The sequence below is a fragment of the Armigeres subalbatus genome, chromosome 3 (assembly GCF_024139115.2).
Source record: "Armigeres subalbatus isolate Guangzhou_Male chromosome 3, GZ_Asu_2, whole genome shotgun sequence".
NCBI classification, from domain to species: domain Eukaryota; kingdom Metazoa; phylum Arthropoda; class Insecta; order Diptera; family Culicidae; genus Armigeres; species Armigeres subalbatus.
The window spans coordinates 209,534,918-209,551,968 of record NC_085141.1 but is presented as its reverse complement, the minus strand read 5'-3'; the positions used below and the strand labels follow the sequence as shown (position 1 = coordinate 209,551,968).

The window sequence follows — 17,051 nt, the reverse complement described above, 5'->3', positions numbered from 1 at the left end:
TGCATTGGGGTCCATTTGGACCCAAGATTTCATCACGATCACAAACACTCAAATCCCAACCCTTTTTCGATATTGTACCAAACGAAAGCAGGAGGTTCCTAGAACAAGCCCATCATCCAAATTGACCTCTCTAGTCCCCGGGGAGCCTGTACTAAAGAGGTACTGTTTGAGCTTCTCAATTTGGCACCAAAAATACCAAAAGTTCATCCCAGAGCCTCGCGATTTTTTGATAACCATTCATTCTGGCGAATTGTGGATGCAATCAATAGTGAAAGTCTACTGTGACCTCCTTAGCCGTGCGGTAAGACGCGCGGCTACAAAGGAAGACCATGCTGAGGGTGGCTGGGTTCGATTCCCGGTGCCGGTTTAGACAATTTTCGGAGTGGAAATTGTCTCGACTTCCCTGGGCATAAACGTATCATCGTGTTAGCCTCATGATATACGAATGCAAAAATGGAAACTTGGCTTAGAAACCTCGTAGTTAATAACTGTGAAAGTGCTAAATGAACACTAAGCTGCGAGGCAGCTCTGTCCCAGTGGGGGATGTAATGCCAATAAGAAGAAGACCTACTAATGTCCCAGAAACGGTCCTCGGGAAGATCCGGAACATCTGTAAAAGTGGCCAATCCCAAAAGTTCATCCCAGAGCTCCGCGTTTTTTTCATAACCATTCATTCTAGCGAATTGTGGATGCAATCAATAGTGAAAGTCTTCTGTGACCTACAAATGTCCCAGAAGCGGTCCTCCGGAACATCCGTAAAATGGCCAATTCTAAATGGTAATCCCAGAGCTTCACGATTTTTTGGTAACTATCCATTCTGAAAAATTGTAGCTGCAGTCAATAGTGAAAGCCTTCTGTGACCTACAAATGTCCCAGAAACGGTCCTCCGGAAGATCCGGAACATCCGTAAAATTGACCAATTCCTAAAGTTCATCCCAGAGCTTCGCGATTTTTGGTAACCATCCATTCTGGCATATTGTGGGTGCAATCAATACTGAAGTCTTCAGTGACCTCTAAATGCCCCAGGAACGGTCATCCGGATATTCCGGATAATCCGTAAAAGGCCAGTTCCAAAAGTTCATTCCAGTGCTTAGCGATTTTTTCGAAACCATTCATACCGGCGAACTGTGTATGTAATCAATAGTGAAAGTGCTCTGAGACCAAATGCTCTTAAAACGGTGCTTCGGAAGATTCGGAACATCCATAAAAATTATCAATTCCAAAAGTTCATCCCAGAGATTCGCATTATTTCGTAATCATCCATCCTGACGAATAATGAATGCAATCAGTAGTGAAAGTCTTCCATTATCCCAAAATACTCCCGAAACGGTCATCCGAAAGATCCGGACCACACGTAAGTGACCAATTTCAAAAATACATCTCAGAGCTCGGCAATTTTTTCATAACCAAATTGCCTGTGCAATCAATTGTGCAAATCTTCTGCGACCCGCTAATGCTCCCCAAAGGGGCCGATACCAAAAAATCATTCCAGAGCATTGCTATTTTATTCGTAACCATCCATACTGGCAAATTGTGTACGCAAATAATTATTTAAGTCTTCTGAGATGACCGTTTGACTCCCTTTCATTCATATGGGTGAATTGTGTATGCAATCAATAGCGAAAATCCTCCGTGATATCCAGTGACAATAATAAAAGTCGAGTCAAGTAGGAGACACTGGAGACGGCCTTACTGTTAAGGTCGAAATACGTATCTGGTACAATCAAGTGTTGGAATTAAATGAAATTGTACAAACTCGTATGATGACAAGTGAAAAAATTCCACTAATAGCTCGAAATAATTTTCTTAACAGTAATAAAAATTCCTTCGTAAAATCCTGAACATACGTAAAAGAGGCCAATTCCAACAGTTAGCGTAACAGATCATCATTAGCTAGCGACGACGGCATGGCGGCGTACCTCCTTGAATTCCTCAGTAGCTCCTCTGGAAGTTTTTCAAGAACTTCCACGGGAAGTTCGTCCACAAGTTCCTCCGGTAATCCCTTCGGAAGATCATCAAGTAATCCCTCGGAAAGTTCCTAACGGTATTCCTCTAGAAATTCTTCTGAAAATTCTGAGAGTTCCTTCGCAAATTCCTCCACAAGTTCATCAAGTAATTCCTCGGGGAGCTGCTCCGGGAACTCCTCCGAAAGTTCCTCCGGGAATTCCTCCAGAAATTCTCAAGCAAGTTCTTCCGGATGAATCCGAATATTCCTCCATGAATTCTTTTGGGAATTGGCCACATTCACGGATGTTCCGGATCTTCTGGAGTACCATTACCGTACAGTACCGGAGACTTTTATTATTGATTAGAAACACAATTCGTCTAGATAAGTGGTTACGAAAAAATCGCGATGCTCTGAGATAAACTTTTGGATTAGACCACTTTTACGAATGAACCGGATCTCCCGGAGGACCGTCTTTTAAGCATTTGGAGGTCACAGAAGACTTTCCCTATTAATTTGCCATAATGGAACGTTACGAAAAAAAATTGCTGTGCTGAGCTTTTGGAATTTCCCATTTTTACGAATGTTCCAGATCTTCCGAAGGATTGATTCTGTGACATTTATAGACCACAGAAGACTTTCACTATTGATTACACTTACAGTTCGCCAGAATGAATTGTTACGAAAATGCTCACGAGGTTCTAGGATGAACTTTTGGGATTGGCCTCTTTCACGGATGTTTCGTATCTTCCGGAGGACCGTTTTTGTGGCATTTGAAGGACCCAGAAGATTTTCATTATTGATTGCATCCAGAATTCGCCAGGATATATTATTATAAAACAATCGCAAAGCTCTGGGACGAATTTTTGGAATTGGTTATTTTTACGGATGTTCCGGATTTGTCAAAATTTATGTTTACGAAAAAAATCGCGAAGCTCTGGGATGAACTTTGGAATTGGCCACTTTTACGTATGTTCCGGATCTTCCGGAGGACCGTTTCTGGGACATTTGCAGGTCACAGAAGACATTTACTATTGATTGCACCCTCAATTTACCAGAATGAATGGTTACGAAAAAATCGCGAAGCTCTGGGATGAACGTTTGGTATTCGCCACAGGTCACAGGAGGCTTCCACTATTGATTGCACCTACAATTTGCCAAAATGAATGTTTACGAAAAAATCGCGAAAATGAATGGTTACGAAAAAATCGCGAAGCTCTGGGATGAACGTTTGGTATTCGCCACAGGTCACAGGAGGCTTCCACTATTGATTGCACCTACAATTTGCCAAAATGAATGTTTACGAAAAAATCGCGAAAATGAATGGTTACGAAAAAATCGCGAAGCTCTGGGATTAACTTTTAGAATTGGCCAATTTTTCTGAAGTTCTGGATCTTCCAGAGGGCTTTCCGATGACCACTCGAGGGATAAATTTGCCCAGAAATGGCATATACAAGATAGCAAATGCAGTTGGGATCATCACAGCCCATGTTTGCAACCAATTTTATGTTTCATAACACGTAACTCCAAAATTTGGTGCCAAATTGAGAAACTCAAACAGTACCTTTTTAATGCAGATTTCCCGGGGTCTAGAAAGGTCAATTTGGATAAATCACCCCATGGGCTTGTTCTAGGAGCCTACAGCTTTCGTTTGGTGCCTTAAGATCGAAAATCTGTTGAAATTTGAGTGTTTGTGATCGTGATGAAATATTGGGTCCAAATGGACCCCAATGCACAATGTGTCACTTTTTTTGTGGCGCCTTTCCTAGATGTCGCTGGAAACTGATATTCTCAGGGAATCTTAGTTTACAAAAGTTAGGAAAAGTCAGAATTTTTCAAATTTTTATCTCGTTGCGTTACAAAGTTACAGCGTTATTTTGGGTGTGCTTTGGTCGAAATGGACCCCAATGCACTAGGAAGGTTATGAAACTGCTCCAGGAATTCCTTCGGAAGTTCACCCAGAAATTCCTTCATCCATTCAATCAAAAATTCCTCCAGTAATCGCATCGGATATTCCTCGGAAAATGATTTTTGAAATTCCTTCAATTAGAGAGCTCTGCAGAATTACCCTCAGGAATTTCCTCGGAAGATTCCCAAGATTTCCTTTGAAAATTTCTTCGCAAATACTTTAGGAGACATCTCAAGAAATTATTCCGGAAATTTCTTCAGAGATGCATTTGGCGATTCCTATATGAATTTCTTTGGAAATTCCTTTGGGGCTTCTTCAAAAATTTCTTGAGAAAATCCTTCGGAAATACCTTTGTAAAATATTTTGCAGATTTCTTCAGATACTCTTCTGAAATTTCTTTGGGCATTTCTTTGGAAAATTGTTTAAGAATTCTTTCAAAAATTTCATTAGAAATTTCTTTAAATTTTAATTCGTTTATTATTTTTAGAGAAACTTAAGAAAACTTCTTAAGGATTTTTTCCGGAACTATGTTTGGAAATTTCTTCGGGAATTCCTTCAGAACATCTTACGAAAATTCCTTCAGGGAATGTGTTGATGCAACAGTATGAGATTGCTGGGTCCACGACGTTAGGCATAATACTGCCTTCTTTATGTTAAGGGCTGTTATTGGGGCATTTTATATTTAACATCCTTTCTTCTTCTTCTTCTTAATGGCATTACATCCCCACACTGGGACAGAGCCGCCTCGCAGCTTAGTGTTCATTAAGCACTTCCACAGTTATTAACAGCGAGGTTTCTAAGCCAGGTTACCATTTTTGCATTCGTATATCATGAGGCTAACACGATGATACTTTTATGCCCAGGGAAGTCGAGACAATTTTCAATCCGAAAATTGTCTATACCGGCACCGGGAATCGAACCCAGCCACCCTCAGCATGGTCTTGCTTTGGAGGAGGGCCCCGTTTAACATCCTTTACAGAGCTTAAAATATTCATCTTCATGAAGTAACTTCGGTCCGAATTTTGACAAACATCGCATGAATATTCAACACATAGAATGACATAGTCAGACGACTACTCCACGAACTCATTCATTCGACTGTCACTGAAGGGGTTTACTATGTGCAGAAAAAAACATAATTAGCATTGTTTATGTTGATGTTTACCGTTGAAAGTGCCTCGCGGATGAAAATCGGATTCAGTCCTGTGTGATGAATTTCTTTACTCATTTGAAACGTGTTCAGATTTCAGATAATTTATCAATTAGTTAAATGTGCATAAATATTCAATGAATAATATTCAACTGAATATTGACTGTCCAGAGCCGACTATGAATGTGTCGTAAGTGAACTGACAAATGAAGAAAAATGGACTTCTCCAAAAATTTTCGATTATTTTACACTCTGCATAGAATCGACATAAGAGCAAGATTACCGGGGACAAGTGGAGTAGATGCTTGACATACAAACGTATCGGCTTCGACTCGTTGGATCACAATTGAACCGGAAGCTATCTCCACTAGGAATCTTCGGAACGACCTCGGCACAAGACCTATCACCCGTTGAGGCGAGGTCGTTGATAACGTGGGAGGTTCCGACATCGAAGAACTCTATGTCCATTGCCGGGATTATCCAAAAGGAGCAGGATAATAACCAAGGGGCTCAAGAAGTTGTTCACGAAGGGGTGCCAAAGGGCTCTCGAAACTATGCCAGCTAGAACGGAGAAGGCGCAAAGTATGTCAACAAAAGTGAAAACCTCCTAAACACGAACCTCCTAAACACGAATGCCAAAATAAGGGCTACTTCTGTGCGTTTACTGAACTTTTGAAATTTTCAACTCGAACGTGAAATGTGAACGTCAATAGAAACCACTCAGAAGCTGCAAGTATTTTTCAATTCGAATGCTGCCCCACCGCAATGTCATCAAAAACCGACAGCAACAGAAATTCAAAAAAACAACTGGAGAAGCAGCAAAGAAATAAAAGTAGTCTATAGGAATTTACCATGGGCCCAAATTAACTTTGCAAAGTGCAATAGATTCGGATGGAAATAATTTGCGTTGGTCCTATGTACCCCTAGGGATGCTCAAGACCCATGAGTGTGTGAGTCAGAGGGAGGTCCATGGCGGTCCTAAGACCCCTTGAAAATGTCAAGCCCTTTTATGATTTTTGGAGTTAATCTTTTTATCTATATTAGGCCGATAGAAATATTTAAAAACTATTTTGTCTTCCCCACCCCCTTCGGGATTTTTTGCCAAAAAGTAATATTTTGAGGGGGCAACAAAATAAAATTCGTATAATTTTGAGTATTTTCAAAATATTCTTTAACAAATCCGAGGAGTTTTTTGATTTTTTCATTTTAATACTTATTTTTATTATCCCCTTCCCCCTCCCTCTTGACCTTTCGGAGACCAGTAGGACAAAAAGTTAATTAAATATTTGTAACGGCCTTATAAAAAAAGAGCTAATGTGGAAACAAATTTGAATCACAAAATACCCGAGCAATTTTGTCTTGCAATTTAATGAAAACTTTTGTAATCATCTTACAAGGCCTCCCCATCAACGCTGGGTAGACACATTGCGTGGTGTGTTACGGTGTAAGATCTACCACGGACACATTGTCAGCTACAGGCAAATCCTGACCCAACGAATACCTTCCCCAATATCCAACTCCGTGGTACTTATGAGGGGCCCTCTCGTTAAGTAAGTACTACACCAACACTTCCTTCCCCTCCCAAGTTACGGTGAATATGGGCGTCGCCAGAAGAAGTAATCCTCATGCTTTTGTGATTTTTATCCTAGATTGAAATCAAGGACCACCCACACCTTGATTTTTGATAGCAATCTGAATAAAGATTTCAAAAGAAAAACATGAGTAGTGATACTCCAATCCGCGAAGTGCACCGTAACTATGCTATGCTATGCATTTTACAAGGCCTCCATATGCGATCAAAATGCATTTGCAATACATACTAGTAGCACGTACGAGATGGATAAGCCTTGAGCTGAAAATCTCTCTAAAAAGATTTTAAAAAAAGTAGCACTTGCTATCAAAGCATTCGCCACCACCCTCCATCACATGGTGAACAAATTTATAAAAAAAAACAACGAAATAGGGACACGGCAGGTATTTTCGTCTGTTCGTCATAGTCTCGAAAACCAATAAAAGAGACGCTTTTTTGTAAAACTCATACGTACCAAATCGTAAGCTCAGGAGAAACGTTATAGTGGAGTTCGCTATAGTGGAGTTCTAGCAAATGTACGTTGCTTTCGTTGGTTTTAGCCCCTATGACGATGGACGGAAATACCTGCCGTATCCCTACCAATTTTACGGATGTTTCGTTTTACCTGGAGGACCGTTTTTCGGTCACTGCGAGTCACAGAAAACTTTCACTATCGATTATATACATAAAACGCCATATGATTACAAAACATTTGCAAAGTTCTGGAATGTTTGAAAATGACAATTTTTACGGATGTTCCGGATCTTCCAGAGGGCTTTCCGATGACCGCTCAATGGATGAAATTGGCAAGAAATGCCACATGCATGATAGCAAATAGAGTTGGAATCATCAGAGCATATATTGACGAATTTCGCGCCAACCCTTCTATGGGGCTGGCAGCACCATCTCAGAATCGAATGAAACTTGGTGGGCATAAAGATATGGTATTTCTAAGCCACTCTGCATACTTAGTTTTTCAAAAATTGTCAAGAGTAACATTTGATGAGGACCTAAATTTTTTTCATGGATTTTTTAATAAATCGATGTAACTCTAAAATGACAGGACCTACAAAAAAGTGTTGTATGGCGGACTGTCGTGAAATTCCCAGAAGTTTTTTGGAAAAATATCCAAAAAATAAAATACCGATTTCTACACTGAAAAAAATTAGTTTAAAAATTAAAATCGATATTACAAAAAAAACCTCATCTCAGAAATCGATGAAATTTTTTCTGCAGATAGGTATTTTAATTATCTAACTTTTCTGGGAATAATGTTCCTGTGACATATTTAAGGAAAAAAAGTTTTTCTAACAAAAACTTTTTTCATGTCCATATTGAGTGAAAATTTATCAGCGTGTTTTAGGCCTACAGCGCCAATTATAGGTTCAGCAGCCTATCATCAACCAACGACACATTTTGGACGTATAAAAATTTGTTTGGGAAGCAATTTAGCATAATCTAACATAATTGTGGACCAACATTTGAAAAGGGTTTATGTTTTATTTGACTTTTTGTATCGAAGTAACTTACAAACAATTGGGTTGTTTAGCATAGAAAAATATGTGGTTTTTTATAGTTTAACATAAAGAGCATGCTTTTCTGAACTCCAACATATTTTTATTTTGTTTGTAAACCTTTTATTTACATTTTTATACAGCAAACAATGAGCCATTTCAATCGATAGAATGACACTAACATTCATAGAATGACAGTTGGCCCATGCAGCATAAGAACAAATTTTTAGTCCCATATAAATTTAAAATGCAAATTAAAAATAGTTCCGGGGCTCCAAAAATTCTGAAAAATTGGGGTTAGGCTCAGTTTTTTATGCAGATTCAGAATATGTAAAAACATGTATACCGCTAAACAACCCAATTACAAAAAAATAATTACTTTGGAAACGGGCAATGATGCCGAAACGAAACTGAAGTGATATTTAATTGTAATAGTGGAAAAGAAGATGTTGTTTTTCAGCAAAGGCTAACCACTGAACGGTGTAATTTAGAAACCGTTATAAAGCCTGTAGATGATTTTGTATCGTATTTTATTGAAAAAATTGATAAACTTATAACTTATGACATTGCAATCAACAATACACTTGTACTGATTAATTATTTTAGAGCGTCTTAGGGGAAATGCTACAAGGTTAAAAGACTATTATTCTTCCATTTACTTCCACTATTCACTTTTTATGTATCAACAACCAGATACGTATTTCGTTTCCTACTTGGAAACTTCTTCAATGTTTATTATCGACTGAAGAAAAACATTGCTCGTTAACTTTAAATATGGTGTGTAGGTAGGTAAAAATTAGGGGATGTCGCGACATGGGTCATCGCTCTCACCGCGAGCATGGAGGGCGTAGAGCAAAATCGTTCAAAAAGGTCTCTTATATTTTTGTCTTCTTGTCCTCAGATACATCCATTCTACAAGCATTCTAAGTAGTTGAAACAGTGACCCATTCTCACCCCCATTTGACCCATTGTCACCCCCGACGACGGTACTCAACAAAAGTTTGATGAACTTTTCAAAAAAGCAAAAACTATAATTGGCACACAAAAGCTTCATTCTTTTATACCAATCACTCATAATGAAATCCTGGCTAAAAATATTCCAACTGGGATGAAGACCCAAAAGTTTTTAAATTGTTCGACTAAGTTTACAAATTAAATTAAACAAATAAAATTGAATAAAAAATTTAAAAAATGCGGAAAATTTATTATTCTTTAAATGTGCGTTTACCGGAAATCCCCCTAATAAAATTACCTACCGAGCTTCATCGTTTGGAATCAAAATGTTTATTTGATAAAAACAATCGACCTCCAATTTTTATTTTTGCTAAACCAATTTTAATCTTTACATTCATTTATTTATTTTCTCGGTGAACGAAACGCTCTTTTATGTTTTAGACTTCCTAGGTCAGACAAATTTACAATAGTCCATCAAACATCACAATTTTGTAAATCTGGTCATTTGTGTGTAACATTGATATAAGCAATCTAGTAAAATATACGCCCTTTCCAAATGTTGGTCCACATTAATGTTAGATTATGCTAAATTGCTTCCTAAACAATTTTTTATACTTCCAAAATGTGTCGTTGGTTGATTGGTTGGTTGGTTGGTGTCGGAACCTATAACACTAGTCAACAGTGTTTTACTCCCTTCAACCATTCTCAGTGTACTTAAAAGATTTTTCTTCGCTGAATTCAGTCATGTATTCAGATTTGTTGTAACATGTCCAGTTTTTGAGAAAAACGGATTTAAATTCACAAAACTACGTATTCTTATGTAAATTTGGTTTCTGTTCTGTAAAGCTGGTTTTCGGTTTATAAGTTTGAGAAAGAGGTTTGAATTATATAGAAGAAATCGTACAAGATCTAAGTAAGTTGTTGAATCTTATTTGACACGTACATTTGTTGTGAAAAACGGAATCTATTTCACAAAAGTACGTATTTTCATAGAAATTTGGTTTCTCTCCTCTGCAAAGCTGAATTTCGGCTCCTCACTTTTAGAATAAAGTTTGAATTTGGTGAAATGGGTCTTGTAGAATGCATGTGGGTTGTTGGATTTCATCTGGCACGTTCAATTGTGAAAAACGGAATTGAATTCACAAAAGTACGTCTTTTCATAGAAATTTGTTTTCTCTCCTCTGCAAAGCTGAATTTCGACTCCTCACCTTTAGAATAAAGTTTGAATTTTGTAGAATGGGCCTTATAGAATGCATGTGGGTTGTTGGATTTCATTTGGCACGTACATTTGTTGTGAAAAACGGAATTTCATTCACAAAAGTACGTCTTTTCATAGAAATTTGGTTTCTCTCCTCTGCAAAGCTGAATTACGACTCCTCACCTTTAGAATAAAGTTTGAATTTTGTAGAATGGGCCTTGTAGAATGCATGTAGGTTGTGGGATTTCATTTGGCACGTACATTTGTTGTGAAAAACGAAATTTAATTCACAAAAGTACGTATTTTCATAGACATTTGGTTTCTCTCTTCTGCAAAGCTGAATTTCGGCTCCTCACTTTCAGAATAAAGTTTGAATTTTGTAGAATGGGCGTATAGAATGCATGTGGGTTGTTGGATTCCATTTGGCAGGTTCAATTGTTGTGAAAAACGGAATTGAATTCACAGAAGTACGTCTTTTCATAGAAATTTGGTATCTCTCCTATGCAAAGTTGAATTTCAGCTCCTCACTTTTAGAATAAAGTTTGAATTTTGTAGAATGGGCCTTGTAGAATGCATGTCGGTTGCTGGATTTCATTTGGCACGGACATTTGTTGTGAAAAACGGAATTCAATTAACAAAAGTACATCTTTTCATAGAAATTCGGCTTCTTTGTTTTGTGAAGCCAAAAAAACCGTTTTTCACAACAATTTAATGCGCCGGACATTTGTTGTGAAAAACGGAATTCAATTAACAAAAGTACATCTTTTCATAGAAATTCGGCTTATTTGTTTTGTGAAGCCAAAAAACCCGTTTTTCACAACAATTTAATGCGCCAAATGTCATCCAACCAACCATATACATTCTGCAAGGCCTATTCTACAAAATTCAAACTTTATTCTAAAAGTGAGGAGCCGAAATTCAGCTTTGCAGAGGAGAGAAACCAAATTTCTATGAAAAGACGTACTTTTGTGAATGAAATTCCGTTTTTCACAACAAATGTACGTGCCAAATGAAATCCAACAACCCACATGCATTCTACAAGGCCCATTCTACAAAATTCAAACTTTATTCTAAAGGTGAGGAGTCGAAATTCAGCTTTGCAGAGGAGAGAAACCAAATTTCTATGAAAAGACGTATTTTTGTGAATGAAATTCCGTTTTTCACAACAAATGTACGTGCCAAATGAAATCCAACAACCCACATGCATTCTACAAGGCCCATTCTACAAAATTCAAACTTTATTCTAAAAGTGAGGAGCCGAGATTCAGCTTTGCAGAAGAGAGAAACCAAATGTCTATGAAAATACGTACTTTTGTGAATTAAATTTCGTTTTTCACAACAAATGTACGTGCCAAATGAAATCCAACAACCTACATGCATTCTACAAGGCCCATTCTACAAAATTCAAACTTTATTCTAAAGGTGAGGAGTCGTAATTCAGCTTTGCAGAGGAGAGAAACCAAATTTCTATGAAAAGACGTACTTTTGTGAATGAAATTCCGTTTTTCACAACAAATGTACGTGCCAAATGAAATCCAACAACCCACATGCATTCTATAAGGCCCATTCTACAAAATTCAAACTTTATTCTAAAGGGACGAGCCGAAATTCAGCTTTGCAGAGGAGAGAAACCAAATTTCTATGAAAAGACGTACTTTTGTGAATGAAAATACGTTTTTCACAACAAATGTACGTGCCAAATGAAATCCAACAACCCACATGCATTCTACAAGGCCCATTCTACAAAATCCAAACTTTATTCTAAAAGTGAGGAGCCGAAATTCAGCTTTGCAGAAGAGAGAAACCAAATGTCTATGAAAATACGTACTTTTGTGAATTAAATTTCGTTTTTCACAACAAATGTACGTGCCAAATGAAATCCCACAACCTACATGCATTCTACAAGGCCCATTCTACAAAATTCAAACTTTATTCTAAAGGTGAGGAGTCGTAATTCAGCTTTGCAGAGGAGAGAAACCAAATTTCTATGAAAAGACGTACTTTTGTGAATGAAATTCCGTTTTTCACAACAAATGTACGTGCCAAATGAAATCCAACAACCCACATGCATTCTACAAGGCCCATTATACAAAATCCAAACTTTATTCTAAAAGTGAGGAGCCGAAATTCAGCTTTGCAGAGGAGAGAAACCAAATTTCTATGAAAAGACGTACTTTTGTGAATGAAATTCCGTTTTTCACAACAAATGTACGTGCCAAATGAAATCCAACAACCCACATGCATTCTACAAGGCCCATTCTACAAAATTCAAACTTTATTCTAAAAGTGAGGAGTCGTAATTCAGCTTTGCAGAGGAGAGAAACCAAATTTCTATGAAAAGACGTACTTTTGTGAATGAAATTCCGTTTTTCACAACAAATGTACGTGCCAAATGAAATCCAACAACCCACATGCATTCTACAAGGCCCATTCTACAAAATTCAAACTTTATTCTAAAAGTGAGGAGCCGAAATTCAGCTTTGCAGAGGAGAGAAACCAAATTTCTATGAAAAGACGTACTTTTGTGAATGAAATTCCGTTTTTCACAACAAATGTACGTGCCAAATGAAATCCAACAACCCACATGCATTCTACAAGGCCCATTCTACAAAATTCAAACTTTATTCTAAAAGTGAGGAGCCGAAATTCAGCTTTGCAGAGGAGAGAAACCAAATTTCTATGAAAAGACGTACTTTCGTGAATTAAAATTTTTCTCAAAAACTGGACGTGTTACAAAAAATCTGAATACGTACCTGAATTCAGCGTAAAAAAATCTATTGAGTACATTAAAAATTGTTGAAGGGAGCGAAAAAAAGTTCAATTTTGTTGGATAGTGTTATTGGCGCTGTAGGCATAAAACACGCTGATAAATTTTCACTCAATATGGACATGAAAAAAGTTTTTGTTAGAAAAACTTTTTTTCCTTAAATATGTCACAGGAACATTATTCCCAGAAAAGTTAGATAATTAAAATACCTATCTGCAGAAAAAATTTCATCGATTTCTGAGATGAGGTTTTTTTGTAATATCGATTTTAATTTTTAAAACTAATTTTTTCAGTGTAGAAATCGGTATTTTATTTTTTGGATATTTTTCCAAAAAACTTCTGGGAATTTCACGACAGTCCGCCATACAACACTTTTTTGTAGGTCTTGTCATTTTAGAGTTACATCGATTTATAAAAAAATCCATGAAAAAAAATTAGGCCCTCATCAAATGTTACTCTTGACAATTTTTGAAAAACTAAGTATGCAGAGTGGCTTAGAAATACCATATCTTTATGCAAACCAAGTTTCATTCGATTCTGAGATGGTGCTGCCAACCGCTGGTCGAGTTGGCGCGAAATTCGTCTATTCGTAAGCACGAAACTCAAATATTAGGCGCCGAATAAACTCATACAAAATCTTCTTAGTACAGGTTCCCCGGGGACAATTTGGATGAACCACTCTAGTGCCTTAATCTAGGAACCTACAACTTTCGTAAAGTGCCAAAAAATCGAAATTTTTGTTTGAAATTTGAATTTTTGTTATGGTGATTAAGTCTTGGGTCCAAAATGAACAATGTGTACCTTTTTAATGCACATTAATTTCTTCTTCTTTTTCTTCTTATTGGCATTACATCCCCCACACTGGGACAGAGCCGCCTTGCAGATTAGTGTTCATTAAGCGCTTCCACAGTTATAAACTGCGAGGTTTCTAAGCCAGATTACCATTTTTGCATTCGTATAAGTATCATGAGGCTAGCACGATGATATTTTTATGCCCAGGGAAGTCGAGACAATTTCCAATCCGTAAATTGCCTAGACCGGCACCGAGAATCGAACCCAGCCACCCTCAGCATAGTCTTGCTTTGTAGCCGCGCGTCTTACCGCACGGCTAAGGAGGGCCCCCATGCACATTAATTAGGAAGGTTAAAAGTTTGCACACTCGCATTTATTCTCGTTTGTCTGCTATTAAAGGTAAAGTTGATTATTTCAGATAAATGTATATGAATTCCGCTAGAAATTCTTGGACGCCAAAAAAATATTTATTTATTATATTTATTCATCCTAAGGCCCAGAAAGGGTAACCTGACTGTATGGGATAACTGGCTAATCATTATGTTGCTGTGTACCGTGCTATGTAAAGTTATCGTTGGCCGGATTCAGGAAAAATCGATGCGACTCACCGGCGGTAGCAGACCGTATTCTGTCCCGAAAGATACCATGTGAACCATATTGTTAAGCACCCTATCATTCTGGAGCAGGTCAACGAATTTCAATAGTCTTTTCTTTTGGCTTTCATTGGCTACGAAAAAGGCCTCATCGAGGCACAGTATGAGGCCTTCTCGTGTATTGCACAACGCGGTCTTGTCGGACTTCATCCAGATCGCTGTTCCTCATCGTAATCCACGAGATTCTGGTAGGTGCGATTGACCGTGAATAAATTGCGGCGACCTACATTCTCAAGCATTGGCAAGCATAGAAAGCTTTCAATTGATAACTGTGGAAATGCTAATAGAAAACTAAGTTGAAAAGCAGGCCGAGTTTCAGAAGAAGAAGAAGAAGAAAAGCGAACACAGCGACCCCTTTCAGCTTCATGTTGTAAGTTTCCAATATCTTGGTGGCCAAATTGCGTCAAACGGCGGTAGCAAAATCAACATAGGCGCTCGAATCAAGAAGGCAGTGGCAGTAGCAAATTAACATAGGCATCGCGTTGGCGTTGCCTTGGCGAGTTTAAGAAATACCTGGATAAACAGGCAGTGAATAAACAGATAAGTGAACGCACCAAAACCCGAATACTCAGGTGAAATCTGTGCTATTGTACGCTAACGAAACATGGCGTGTATCAGTGTAGAACACTCACGGCTGCAGGTGTTCTAGTACATAATTCATGCCTAGGGGCCTCAAAACTGGATCTTAAACAACGAGCTATCGTATTTGTCACCAGAGGCCAATATCAACTGAAATTCGAGAACGGAAGTAGGGTTGGGTCGTTCATACCTTACGGAAGAGCGGAAACAAAATCTATAAACAAGCACTAGACTGCAGTCCAACTGACCATCGCAGGAGAGACAGACCCAGAGGCTCATGCCAGCGCAGCTTCAATGAAGAAATAAAAAACCTAAATCTATCTTGGCAACAGGTTGAGGCGATAGCTGGACATCGCCCAGGATGGATATCTTTCAAGTCGTCCCTTTGCACCACTCGGGCTGTACAGGATCCATAAGTAAGTAAGTAAAGTAAGGCCGGAGTGGCATGTACAGTACATGAAAGTTGTCTCAATTCAGCTAGGTCCATGGCTGTACGTCGCCAGCCACGCAGTCTGCGGAGGGTTCGCAAATCGTCTTCCACCTGATCGATCCACCTCACCTTCGTGTGCCCGTCGGAACGCTATCTAGAACTATTTTCACCAGGTCATTGTCCAACATTCTGGCAACGTGCCCAGCCCATCACAGTCTTCCGAGTTTGAACGTTTTGTAGATAGTCAGTTTGGTACGAACTCTATGCGATCGGAGCGATGCATTTCCGAATTTCTCTGCTATTATCGTTATCGGAGGTCACCAGTGAACCCAAGTACACAAATTCTTCTACAACCTCAATTTCCTCACCACCTGTACAAACTCGTAGTGGGTGGCTTACATCGTCCTCTCTTGAGCCTCTTCCTATCATGTACTTCGACGTGTTGATGACTAGTCCGATCCGCTTAAGTTCCCTTTCCAGTCTGCTGTCTTCATCTGCTTCCTCCATTTTCTCAAATTTACGTGCCATAATCTCAATGCCGTCATGCAAAAAAAATGTCGTTATGTTTTAGAAGCTTTTCAAAAAAATCCTAAAGAATTAGGTTGAGTGCTCTTCCATGAATTACTACAGAAGTTGCATCAGAACTTTTTCGAGCTTTATTTCGTTCATCCAGGTGAGGAAGTTCATCCTGTTCGAATTAGCCATTAACATAGAATGAAAAGCTGTATCGAACTTTCGTGAAACTGGAAAGCAGCGTTGATTGAAATTCAAGATTTTCGGTTGCGTCAATCCGGTTTAGCTTTAACTTGGTGGTGAATTAAAAGTTCACACAATATGCATTTCTAGACCAACATTTGAAAAGGGCGTAAACTTTATTCCTTCTGATACCTCGTCTACATATAGCCCTATATGTCGGCGAAGAATCAAAAGGAATAAATGTTAGCTGTTACACCCTTTTCAAATGTTGGTCTAGATTTACTCGCGATATTATATATGTTGTTTTTCAAACAAACGAAAAAAAATCAAACATCACCGAACTTTTTTTGTCGGAATAGGCATTTTGTGATAAGGATTCACAATATATAAAAAAATCATTCTGGCCAAAAATGTCACATATGCAGTTTCTCAAACAAACGGTCCATTTTCCAACAAAGTGAATGACTCAAAAACGATGCTACAATTTAAACTAATTCGCATTAGTAAAACGACAGCGTCAAAACGAAAGCTACCGTGGAAAATAGTGTCCTATACCGAGCAAAAATAGTAAGCTCAGAAAGCTTAATTTTGTGTTACTAGCCACTTATTCATTTGGTTTCATTTCATATCAATGGCCTTTTTTGGGATTTTCTATAGATATCGAATTTACCAATTATACAAACTGTCCATTCGAACCCCAACAAACAGTTTATTTTTCTTCGCAATCAATAACGATTGAAATTCCAGTTCACTCCAGTACGAAGCCAACATTCTTATTTGTCCTGATGTTTTGACACATATCACAACACGATCTCTTTGCGCAGAATCAACATGAACATACATAGCTAATCGAAATTAATTTAAACGCTTGGATATCAAACATTTGTTGCAATA

General features: G+C 38.2%; 1 protein-coding gene across 2 annotated transcripts in view; it reads right to left on the bottom strand.

The window, feature by feature from the left end:
- LOC134227942 (nardilysin) overlaps nucleotides 1-17,051 on the bottom strand; it is an 87,469-nt gene that overhangs the window by 50,411 nt on the left and 20,007 nt on the right. The gene's annotated exons all lie outside the window — the stretch shown is intronic.